Below are 13241 nucleotides of genomic sequence, written 5' to 3'. Positions count from 1 at the left end.
GCGAAAATTGAAGAGTTCATGGAATCCAGACAAGATTAAATGTTAATCAATCTGTCTTCATAGAAGAAAATCCTGCTCTACTTAACTCACTGTCTGCAGAAGGCTTGTAAATAATCCTGAGGGTAATGAAATAGCTTCTCCACTGCAATTTTAGCCCTTTCAGGAACCAGATGATTGCTTTGTGCTTTGGTTTAATCACCAAATCCAGGCTGTTATTCTATTGCCTGGATAAACCTCTGCCAGGGCAGAAAAAGTGAAGTAGTTAACTCTGTGGACATCACCAAACCTAATGTGCTGAAACCAAGTGTGGAATCGTTAATTTCCAGAACATTCAATGAATTCCAGCTGATTTATTTAAAAATCTGACTCCTGATGGTCTTTTTTACTATAGCCTAAGTTATTCTTGTTTATGTAAGATTCCATTCGGTTTATTCATTTTGAACAGAAATACAAGTGCCGAAGTGTCTACCTACCTGTTTTACATTCATAAACAAGTAAATCAACATCTAGTTGCTGCTAATTACACTGGTCAAAGAAGCTGTAATTAATTCAATATGTAGTGAGATATTTTCCCTAAGTAGTTTCCATTAACACAGCTAATGATTACAAATGCAGTACTTTGAAAGAATAATAAGCATGCATTAAATAAGTATATATTAAAACAATTCAGGAAACAAGTTTTACAGTAAGTGAATATGTGACTTATTTAATGATGCTTGATTTGGAGGGAACTGTTCTTTGTGTGTCATTGAATTGGCCTTGAAAAACTTTACTACATTCTCATAAATTAAAAAAGCAAATGCATTTCTTGCATTTCATGAAAAAGATTCTGAAAACTTTCCCAAAATGTGATACACATTTACACTGCGATAAAGCAACAGAAAGCATTTCTTTTTTACTGCTTTACCTGTTTCAGTGTTCCTTTATTTTCTTAAAGTAAGAGTATTGTAGAAACAGCAAAATATTTAAGATCTGAAGGAAACCACCTCCCTTTTCATTTTCATATGCTGCAGGCTCATAAATGGAACCCTTGTGGTTTGGTTGAAATTTCAGGCTTTCCTCCAAGCTATTTGTGAAATTTCAGATCCATAAAGAAGATGCATTTCCATTGTCTGTAATCTTGAGGCAATTAGAGTAAATTTGTCACTGAATACACACAGACATCACAGTCGCTTACTAAATATGTGTGTCAGTGTTGACAGAACTCACAGCCCTGGTTTCACAGTCAATACGCTCCCTATGACTCAGATATATGAAATGGGATACGTCAGTATTACAGATCTAGGAGCAATCCCCAGGGTGACAATTCTATATGAAGGAAAGGCTCAGGTGCATACACGCCATCACTCCCATCACTCTTGATCTCTTGTGGGAGATGAAACATGGGATTATCAGCTGCACAGCAGCCAGATGCACTCTGGTATAACCTCAGTCTGGGCAACTGGAGGATCAGAATCCCCCAGCTCATCCTAGGAGCTAAGTTCAGATAAAGACAGAGACAAGAAATGGGATTTACATTTAATTCTGTTACAGAATCCAAAACAATCTCATTTTTGTCTCCTAATTTTAGGTGAGTAATGCAGTCATTTAGCATGCAGTTTCCAATACAAAAGGAAGTATTAAAAAAATAATTTTATTTTAATGATCTTAGTCTCCATAAATTTACTCTGATGTCAGTGGAGATAGCTAGTCTTCTCCAGTGAAGAAGCACACTGTTAGGTGATCCATTTACTCCTTTTACTCCAGAGGGAGATTAGTATCCTCTGGCCCATCTGTGAGTATATCAAAAATTTTGTGCACCTCACAAAATTGTGTTTCTGCATACATAGGACTGAGAACTCAGTGTGGTTGAGCAAACTTAGAGCCATTTCATACTCAAAACTGTTCTTAGCCAATAAATGAAACATTTCTGCATCATCTACCCTATCTGCTAGATCTAGTATTCATATTCTTAATGCCTTTATAACAAGCCTACTGGGTATAGCTAGGCCCAGAGTGGAGTGGCATCTGACAGTATTTTTTAGAAGGAGGAGGGAGAACTAAAATAGCAGGCATATACAGCAGGCAAATACTGCTGCCCAACTTTGTATAACTTCACAGTTGTTAAAGTATTTGCTCTAGAAATAGAAGAGCCCAAAATTTCATTGTGCATCAGCCAAAACCCCACAGGTTTAGGTTTGTTGTACCTGGATCAAAATGTCATATTCCATTTTCATGTTAGTTCTTTTTAAATCTTTTTTTTTCCATTTAGTGAAATAAAAACCCATTTTAAACTAAAATGTCAAAAAGCTACATTTATAAAAATGGAAATACAAAGCTTTTAGAAATTCCAAAGCAATTTATTTAATTTTGCAAGAATTTCTTCCTCTTCTTTTTGACAAATTTTTTTTCAGTCTTTAACGTACATTCACAAATGGTTTGTTTCTGAAATTGCTTCATAATTAATATGTTATTTATTTTTTATAAATGTGCTCAGCTGTAATTCAGATCCATATTGTCCCATATTCATTGCAAATATTTTAATCAGCAGATTAGAAGCTATTAGGGGATGAGATTATACCTTTCTTATTGAAAAATGCTCCATTTTGTTAAAAAAAAAATAATGGAGATTCAAAGGCCAGAAAAATTGAACAAGGAAGTCTGTGATTGTCAGTCTGGTAGTTAAATCTGTGGGAGAGAGAACTTTTTTCCATGAAGCTATTTATACATTTTATTTGAAACAGTTGATTAAAATAACTATATAGTACTTGGTACTGTGGCAACACCCACGCTGCAAACAAACATCTTCCCTAGGCAGTGACTGTTGGCCCCCAAGCCAACAAGACACAGCTGGCTCCCTCTGCGGTGGTCTGGGCATATCCACATCATATACCTGGCTGTGATTTCCTGATAGCTCTATCTGGTGCCCATGTCTTCTTGGTCATAATTATTATTATACTGTATCTTTTATCATTCAAAATACTTGAAGTAATTGGAGAGCTGTGTTACAGCTCACCGGAGTGATGTTTTTACAGCATGAAACTGGGTGTGAGTGCTGCATGTCCTAAGATATGGCATGAGGGCACGTGCTTTAGATTGCTTGCTGAGCAGTCTGAAGCCTGGTGGGATGGTGATGGAGGACCAGGGATATTAGAAGATCCCATTCATGGTATACATTTTCATCTGTCTGTAGTGAACAATCCTTGGAGTGAACTATGTCCAAAATCATGTCTCGGTTCATTCAGTCCAAAAGAGAGCTTGGGAACTAACTCTGATGAAATTCAGGAGAGCAAAGACTAAGGAACTGAAGAGCTAAGCTATTTGAAAGGAGAAAGAAGATTTATAGAAGATTAGCTCTAGACCTGCCTTTCTCCTGAGAAGTTCCTACAGGCTAGCTGAAAACACAAGTCTCTGTGTCTGTTATTCCTTAGGCATCTAACCCTATACAGTAAGATAGCCTTGTTTTCCAGGAAAGCACTGAGAATGAGGTATTGCAACAGTAAGCATAATTCTTCAGTGTGAAACAAGCCAAGTTGTCTTTGGTTGGATGTTTTGAATGGAAGATAAATAAAGAATTTTCTAAGACATGTGTATATTGAGCATAATCACTGCACAATTGCTTACTCTCTTGCATTCTTCTCCCACACATTTCTCTATATCTTGCCTTTCACCATGTCTTAAATGTATGAGGAACTTAGGGAATGCCTATATATTATGCTACATGAGGTGAAATAATATCTAAAAAGGGCCATTATCATGGTCTGCATCTTTTAAAAGCAAGTAGAATACAATAAAAAAAAATAATTAAAGTCTCGATATAGCTGAGCTTGACTCATTAGAAAGCAGCAAAACTATAAAGTTCTTCAGCAGCTCTTGTCTTACATGAATGAGCTTGCAGTCCAGTTTCTACCACTGTGAACAAATCATTGGCAATTGCTTCTTTGAGTATTTGTTAAACACACAGTAACTAGTGTTTTATGTACTCCAAAGGTTGTAATATGTGTCAATTAAAAAGCTTACAGGAAAACAAAATATTTTTGAATTTTTCCCATTGATATAAAGCATTAAGGAATGCCGTAGCAGCACTTCAGAGGCAGTTTCACTAACTATGCAATGTATTTTATTGATGTATTTGTGCAACAACCAGGGATTCAACAGGAATTATTATGAAAGCATTAGTTACAGCACCATTGTTAAGCTTAGACTGAGTTTTGCAATTCGGACAGGTAAATCAACCTGTTATACATGAAAGAAATGGTATACACATTACCTCCCCTCATTTGCATCTTATTTGTGAGCTAAGGGGGATGCTATGCTACAGGATAGCTATGGTTTCCCATCTCATGGAAAGAGGAGCTGCTGGAAAGGGCTGCAGCCGCTGGAAAGGGCTGACATAACTTAGAGGAGCTGTAGTCCCTGCCATGCTGTGTAGGTGGGAAGCAGGTGGCCGTTTTACAATGAGGCAATTCTTCACCAAATTCCTTGTCTCAGGAAACTGTATGCCAGTTGTCCTGAATGAGACTTTTTTCTGTTAAAATAAAACAGTGACAGCCATCTTGTCTCTGTACGACACAAGAATGACAGAAAAGAATGGCAAAGCTATAGAAACACTTGTAAGCATCAGTCCTTGCTTAGTGGGAGCACATCCTTTCAGCTCTGAAGGTCTGATGACAAACGGCTAGGCTAAATTCCCATAAGTGGTGATTCATCCAAAATTCAAACATGACAGAAACTCAGGGCAATCTCTTTTATTTTCCAGAGTGGGCATTTAGCTCTGTTTTTAGAGTATTACATCTATCTCTGTGACTGAGCCCCAGAGAATAGAATTCTGCCATGTTCCCAAACAAGAAATTAAGAACTATATAAGCGCTTACCTGAATTCAAAAGGAGTTAGACACCTATTTTCTTGGCAGGGTCTAAATCTCAGTCCTGTACATAAATCTGCAAAGAAACCTGATTTTTGCTTTGAATATTCTCAAACATGGTACAAATACTTAATTTATGTATTTTGCAAGATGAGCTCCTGTTGGTAATGTGCATAGTGACAATTCAAAATGAAGTGATGTCCGTAGGACTCTCAGCACTGACTTCATCAGAAAATCTTTCAAAATAATTATATACAATATACTTCTGGATTATACAGTACTCCATATACTCCAAATATTTGGTGTAGTTATCTAAAATTGACATATTATTAAAATACACTATTTTTGTTCAATACTGCTTGAGGTCTGGCTACCCTTTCTGTAGCCAAAGAGTACTTCTCTAGGGGTTGAAATCTTCTGAAGTAGAAAAAAAAGTAATTACTGTGGAATGAAAAGAGGATTTCCAAGAAGCCAGCTTGCCAATATGAATAAAATATACATCGTCACTGAAGCCCTTCTGAGTGATTTATTTAATCAACTAATTGAAAAGGCATAAAGCTGACAAAGACGGATAAATGATCCTATAGTTCACAGTTCATAATTTGATGCTCTCCCACTGGCCTCCCTCGCATAATACTTCATGCATAGAGCTATAGCTCAGCAAATTATTGCTCAGAGCATAACATAGCCTTGTGTTTTAAACATAGATTTTTGGCATGACTTAAAACTTTGCTTCTGTGGTTGTCCTGAATGGAAGCAAACAACCATAACTTAACACAGATAATGTACTACCAAATTTGGTTTTTTTTAAATTGTATCAGTCTCATGTAATGAACCAGCCACCCTATTACTGGGGGGAAATAACAGCAAGGAAAATACCAAAGACAAGGTTAAGGTTTGTGTGCTGTGTGTTTGCATTTGTGTTCTTGGTGTACTTCTGGGATTAGGAAAAATATATATATATATATAGAAATGGGAATTGTTGAAAAGAAAAAAAAAATCTCTATACGAAAATAAAAACATGGAAAAAAATCCAAAGGCTAAAATAAATAAAATGTGAAGATCTCCAAAACCACAATGTAAGTTTTGTGGTACAGCTCTCCTCTGCGACCCGTCTATTTGTACCATCACTGGAGAAACAGACTTCCGGCTCAGCCTGGCTCAGGCTTTTGGTTGTGCTTCATATAAATAAATGCAGATGACAAAAATGCAGACAAATAGCTAGTTTTGCTAAGTTCCCCTTAAAGCAGATGTAAGGGCACTTCTAAGGCTTGAATTGTCTCATTCCAATGTAGACCTCTAAAATAAGTCAGATGATTCAAGGCATAAAAATGCCTATTTCTGAAAGTACTACTCTAAAAGAAGTACAGGATAATTAGCTCACACACTTCAAGATGAAGTCCCAGTAGTTGTTGCAGAAACTGCTATTTACTGCTTAAAATTATGTTCCTATTAACATGATCAATTAGTGTGTAACTATCTCCTGGAAAGCAATTTGAGCAAGTTGAAACCTGCACAAGATTTGGGATTGTTGCTGAAAAACTGAAGTCTTTAACGGTTTGAAACAAACAGTGGGTAACTCAAAAAAAAGATCTGACCCAATTTCTCTTGGAGTTCCCTGCTAGGTTTTGAGTGTGGCGTGGCCTGTTTGGATGGGCTGCCTCTGAACTGTATATTGTCTAGTCAACATCTTCCATGGAATACAAAAAGCAGCAAACAACAGGCTATTTTATAAAACCATGTGACAACAGATAAGGGAGAAAGCTTGATTTAAAAAAAAAAATCAACACAAATTATAGATGTCATCAAGTATTTTGGTAAAGATGTCAAAAGAGAAAAATAGCATGAGAGTACCACTGTCAGAGAGGAAGGTAATAAGGCATAAATAACAGTATTTAGAGTAGAGAAGTGAAAAAAGACAGAATCTGAAATTCTCATGGACTATCCTTTTAAATTGTCCTTTACAGCTTGGTAAAGAACTTTTTCATACTATCTGCAAAGACATAAATACCTACTCTATCTGAAAAGCAATAGAAATTCAGCAGACAGAGAATAGAATTCTGTCTCTTTCTTTTCCACAAAAGTGTTTCTAAGCTAAATATTCTCTATTTTCATTAGCTGAAGGAGTCAATATTGGTATTGAAAAAAATCAGGTGCTGCTCACTTATCTTTAATGACTTCAGGTGTTAAATATGATGAATTGCTGAGTCATGCTTTAACAATTGAAAATTGAATTCGATGTGCCCATGTGGGAAAAAACATTAGAAACATTCAGGAAAACATCAGAAGGTAAGCAATAGAATTTGATATATCGTCTAAGCTTTATAATCTGTTGACTGAAATGACACAAGATGTTTTCCTTGTTATCTAAAGTTTATTAAAAAGCAGATGACTGAACCTATAATATCCTCTGTCAGAAAGAGAGAGAAGTGATGTCTTGGGGATTTTTTTAAAAAACTTGCGATGCCTCCACAACAACAAAAATATACTTGGTTTCATAGCCGTTATTTTTACTTTCTGGAGAAAAAAAATAATGTCAGCACAATACAGAATGAACCCGGGGTCAAGAAAAAAATTCTTCTGCTGGGTTATAAAAGGAAAAGTATAAATAATGCTTTGTATTTTGTCCATTTCTCCTTGGCCTTTCTGTCTATTGTGTCCAGGAGACACACTGAAAAATCAGCCTTTTGCTTTTTTTAAAAAAAGATCAATTTTACAACCAAAATCCTCTCTCTATATATAAATTATATATAGGTGTGTGGCATGTGGTTCCCCACTGGGTGCTTCCCTGCTTGCTGTCAGACTACCCAGTCAAACATTTTGTGTCCTACAAGTCTAAAGCAATTTTAGGCACCATCTTTTGACCCTGAAGTCTCTGGACGTGTTGCTGAGGCACAAACCCACCTGAGATTTGGAGGTCAAAATCTAAATATTCTTCTTTGGGGACTGGTCTCCCACCATACCTGAAACATTCTTTCTCCCCTAATTGCCCCAAAAGTGAACATCTTTAATACTAGTTTGCAGGTTAATTCATTAGAATGACTGGGGTAGAAGTCACCAAATAAGCACATATATATGTTTTGCTGAGAGTTTCTAAGCATAATATTGTTTTAACTTAAAGAATAAAGCAAAAGAAATTACAAAAATAAAGAATGACCTGCCTTCCAAACATGAGGTCCTTTATTCTGGCTCACCAGTTCCCTGGAAGCCCTTTAGAGCCTACTTATGCTTTGGCTTTCTCCGTTTTATTATGTCTCTGGGGCATACAGCTTCCCCTCATCCTTAGCCGCTGAATTGGACTAAAGCGGATCAAACAAATTACTTGCTATCCTTTTTATGACTTTCTAGCTATTTTGCCTGGTGAATCCTTGATCAGCCCTACAAGATGTTCTCTGATCCCTTCCAAATGACTTTATTGCCAAGGTGACGAAACAAGTCTCCTTCATAGGAGTTAACTCACTGTCAGAGCAACTACGTTGGAGTGATATAGTTCAAGCTAATAATGCTATTGTTAGCCCTGGACCAGCGTTCTAAGAGTTTTAGTGATCGTTCAGGATAAATAGCTGCAGAAAAGCAATGATTGGCTTTACAGTCAAAATAAAGCTTGCAATTTCTCAGATAGAAACAGAACACTTGGTCTCAAAAAAGAAATCTACAGACTGTGCAGACAGACTCCCTAAACTGTTACACTAACAGAGTAAAACTGTAATATTAAGGTGAGAAGTGCATCCGTGTTCCCCTCCCCCAGATATTGATTAAACTCAAGGTCTTAGGCAAATACCATATTGGAGAAGCAAAAACAAGAGAAGATTAGACTACCAGATGAGAAGGGAACAATACATGAAATACGGGGTTAATATTTCCTAATGGAAAGAAACTGAATTCCTATTCTACTAGTCACTGTTATTATCTGTACCATTGCAATGATGATTCTATAGCAACTACAGAAAGAAGATACAGGGAAGTGCTGAGTACAGCATGCTGCTAATAGACTAACAGGCATGACGTGAGTACAGGTATCACTACATTTACTTTCCATCTTGGTCCAGCAGTCAAGAGGCTTCTAGGGCATGGGGGGCTCTTCTTTTCTCACTGATGCAGGGCACGGGGAGTGCTCTGAGAGGGAAGGCTGGGCAACTTCAAGAGCAGGAAAAGTTTCCGTAGCATCTTTGTACAAGGAAACATGAGCTGCTTTCCCAGGCATATCTCGGTTTCCCAACTTTGCCCAAATTTGGACGACATTTTTTGGACAAAAACTAGTTTCCCCCATTTTTTTCCTCTATTTTTGCATTAAAACTTTAATTTCACTTCTCTTAGAAAATTGGCAACATCGCTCAGCTTGACTTTTGTTTTTCCAAAGTATAAGCTCCTTTGGCTACTGTTCTACCCTTTTAACACTCTGTGGTTCAATGTCCCCACCTTCAATATCATTTGCATTTTACCCATGAGGCAGTCACTTCACATTTTAGTGAGTTTTGAATGTGCCTGATACCTTCTAGTTCTGATCTGTATTTGTTGATAGAGTGCTTTGTTTCCCCCTGCACATCACCATATCCCTCTGTAGCATCCATCTGTCAGTGTCTTTTTATTGTATAAGCTTTTGGGGATAAAAACGTGTCTTGTCATGTACTTGTACAGTATCTAACAAAATGAAGATCTGATTCATGGTTGATCCCATTGGCACTTCTGCAGTTCAAATATTCATTACAATACATGTAAAGGCTGAAGAGAAATTAAGATAATCTTTCTTGAACTCAGAATTTTTGAAGCGAATAAAATCATAAGGGCTCCCATCCTTCTTCCTCTGTGTGTGCATTGTGAAGGTTCATCAGTTCATGTCCTGAAGGTATAAATTGCCATAAGTGGAAATTAATATATCTGTGGAATTATGTTAGGCTATCTGGCCAACTAAGTCTTGTCTTACTTCTGAGAGCATCAAAACAGATGTGAAAATATGTCAGTAATAATGATGTTCCTAAGAGCTGTGTTATGGCAGCTTTTCTACCCCCCTACCTGTCTTAACAACAACAGTCTCTAAAGGAAAATTCTAAACACAAGTTTGATGTATAGACAAAAACAGAAAGAAAAAAAAACACCCTGAGATTAAAGTTTTATCTTTGTAGGAACTAGAAATCTATTGTCCATTTAATTGAAGATTATTTCACAGACCATCTAATGAATACAAAGTCAATTCATTTTTCTGTGATGAGTGATATGTATTCACTTTTGAAATGTAGCCTGAGACATTTTCTCTTTTCATTTCAAGGGCATTTTAGACATCTGTAAGACTCAACCTTTTATTATAATTTCATGCTGGGAAAGTACAAAGGATTGTCTGAGTCAATAAAATACTGCTCAGGGGAAAAGACCAAACTTTAATAAGTCAGTGATGATATATCTATTTTTAAAACAGAGAGATGATTTGGCCTGAGTGTGCTAACTCTTTAGCTTGCTGTGTGATTAACTCTTTAGCATTCTCCATGGGAGCTGCTGGTCTCCTCCCCATGCAACAATATTTTTGTTATATAAGCCTTCAGTAAGGTGTACTTGAGAGAACTGCAGATTTAGCAGGGCTCTCTGTAAAGTTTTCTGGAAAATATTGCACTGTTTGAGCTGTCTGCCTACCTCCCAAATGGAAAATATCTAAAATGGATGAGCATTGCACTCTAAATTAAACATGATTTGAGTATAATAGTGGCAGAACCCACAAAAGCTCACTCGCCTGATTGCTATCCCAAAGCTATATAATGATATATTAAATCCCACAGCCTCTTATTAAATGCTAATAGTGTGAAGTAGCTTTTCCTACAGACAAAATACTCCATAATTGTCACTATGTGTGATTTTACACCTTTGTCTGAGGTGGCTCTTTGCTGCAACCATCAGATCCAGAATACTTTATTAGAAAAATCACAGGTCTCATCAGGAGATCTCACTCTTGTGTTCAGATCTTAAATATTCACATATATTTTCTGAATAACCAAAAGTGTGTTAATAATAACTAAGAATCTATTAATTTGCGGAAGCAATTTAGAGCCCTTCACATACATGAATACATGATGAAATAAAACACTAATAGCACACTATAGTCATATATGTGCTAAGCTTGCAATTTACAGGACTTCATAAGAGAGAGTAAATTAATTAGTATTCTGCAATTTGGCTGATTTTGGCATCTACACAGAGCCACAATAACCGGCATCTGTTTGAAAAGCAGTTTAAGAAGTTAATATTGTATGTCTCTGTCCACCCAAAGGAAGTGCTGATTATCAGTGTTACTTCCAAGTGACTACCAATAAAATACTTATCTGTGTCAACCTCACAAACATCACTTTGCTCCTGTAAACACATTTTGAGATGAGACTGAGTTTTCTCAAAGCTTTCAAAAGATTTAGATTGGAGGGGGATAATTTGTTTTATTTCCTTTGGAAGCAAGGGATTGCTTATTTGCAAGCACAACGAAACATTCATTATAACATGAGAGTGACTATGAACCCCAAAGATTTGGTCATATTTTATTGGAAGATATAGAGAGAAATGCAAGATTTTTAAATAGTCACTACCACAAATGTATATAAAATAATAGATTATACCCATTATAATCTAAGACTTGCATAGTATTCAGGAAATAAGCAAATGAGATGAATGGGAATGCAATGGATGTGAAAATAAGATAAAAAAAGTTACAAAACTCTGCAGAAAAATGCAAGTCACTAACCAATGCCTAAAAATGCAAGGGGATGCACAAAGTAGTATATCAATGAGTAATGAAAGTCAATTATCCAAGTTGCTTTGCAATGCTTTCTCTTCATGACTTTAAAGTTTAAGTAGCAAATTAAATGCTTTTGAAGAATACTGCTATCACATTGAGGAAAAAATAACTGACTGTAAATACTAACTGAGCATATACCCAACTTTTGGACTTCAAGTGTAGTTTAATTTCATTTCCTTTATGCTTTATACTTTATTGGGATGATTCACATGTCACAGACTTAAGTATGTTTAAAGTATCTAGTTTCTGTAGATCTAAAATTCTGATTTTAGGTACTTTTCTACTTGTCTTTCATGCATTCACCATCACCTGAGTTACTTACTGGTATTTTCAGCAATTATCTGGGATTTTCAGGTAGGTCTACACATATTCTAATGTGTTATAACAACCTTAAAAAATGTCCAGGGTCCAAAGTCCACTGGCAAGAATGAACTTGGTTAAAAAAAAAAGGGGGAGGCAATCTCTCTATATCACAATTTAAAAGTCTGATAAGCCCAGATCTCTTCTTATTAAGTAGGAAAGTAGTCATTAAGTGTGTACCAAGTTATGTCAGTACTACATTTTTAAAATTGGCCTGAGCTCCAGACCTCCACCATGTCCACAGAATAATGATAACCTGCTCATGTGGGGTCCTGGGAAGGCCCCCATGTTCCTTGTCCTGAGGGCACAAGAGCTGTGTAGGGCACCTAAGCTTTCCCTACATACTGAACAGTCTGAGCACCTTCACTTGCTCTTCAAATATCCCAAAGATGTGAACAAGCTTTTCAAACACCCCATATGTGAACAAACAAATCTGGGTCAGGGAGCATGCTGGGCTGAAGCACCCACTACCCCAGAGTCAATGTCACTAGATGCTAGTGACCTTGCAGTCCCCTTCAAGCATCAATTTATTAAACACACACACACACACACACACACATTTTAAAGGCAGAAGGTCCAGAATATTTATGAGCTTTAAAAAATCAATGATAGTTCAGATACTATGTTTAGGACAACTCTTAGTCTCCTTTGGTGTCGCTAGGCACTGCTCTAACAAAGCTGAGTAAATAACTTTATCACTTTATTTGGTTCCCTCTCTTCTGAACGGATGTTTCAATGTCAGCCAATTTTGAGAAACACTTCATATTACTAACTATTAAAAAAAAAAAAAAACCTTTCTCCTTTTTAATTATCTTGTTAAACCATGAAAAGTTGTTTAATGGGTTTTTCTTTTAAATGATGGAGGATTATGATAGGTATTCAGTTGCAGGCATAATCAAAAGTAATCTTTTCTTGGTATTCTACCTTCCATTCAATAGTATTGCCTTGGGCAATAGATTTTAACTGAAAAGAAATCTGAGCTGCAAGCTGCATGAAAAAGAATTATTAACCAAGTGCTAACTTATAAATCAGATTTTCTTAATATTCCCATGCTAAATTATCTATACTCTTGTCATTTTGCCACTGGTTGTACTATACTTAATTATCTCAGCAAAGAAGACAGATGGCCTGTGTTTTACAAAATCTCAGCTTTCTTTCCCCTTGATTGACCATGCAAGCCAATATTCACAAATTACAAAACTTATACTCTCATTTTCCTCAATTAGCCTGAAGCAAAAATAAATCAAGGGTTTGGATGTTTGTTT

Source organism: Apteryx mantelli, chromosome 1, assembly GCF_036417845.1.
Source record: "Apteryx mantelli isolate bAptMan1 chromosome 1, bAptMan1.hap1, whole genome shotgun sequence".
Lineage (NCBI taxonomy): Eukaryota > Metazoa > Chordata > Aves > Apterygiformes > Apterygidae > Apteryx > Apteryx mantelli.
This window is presented reverse-complemented; position numbering follows the sequence as displayed.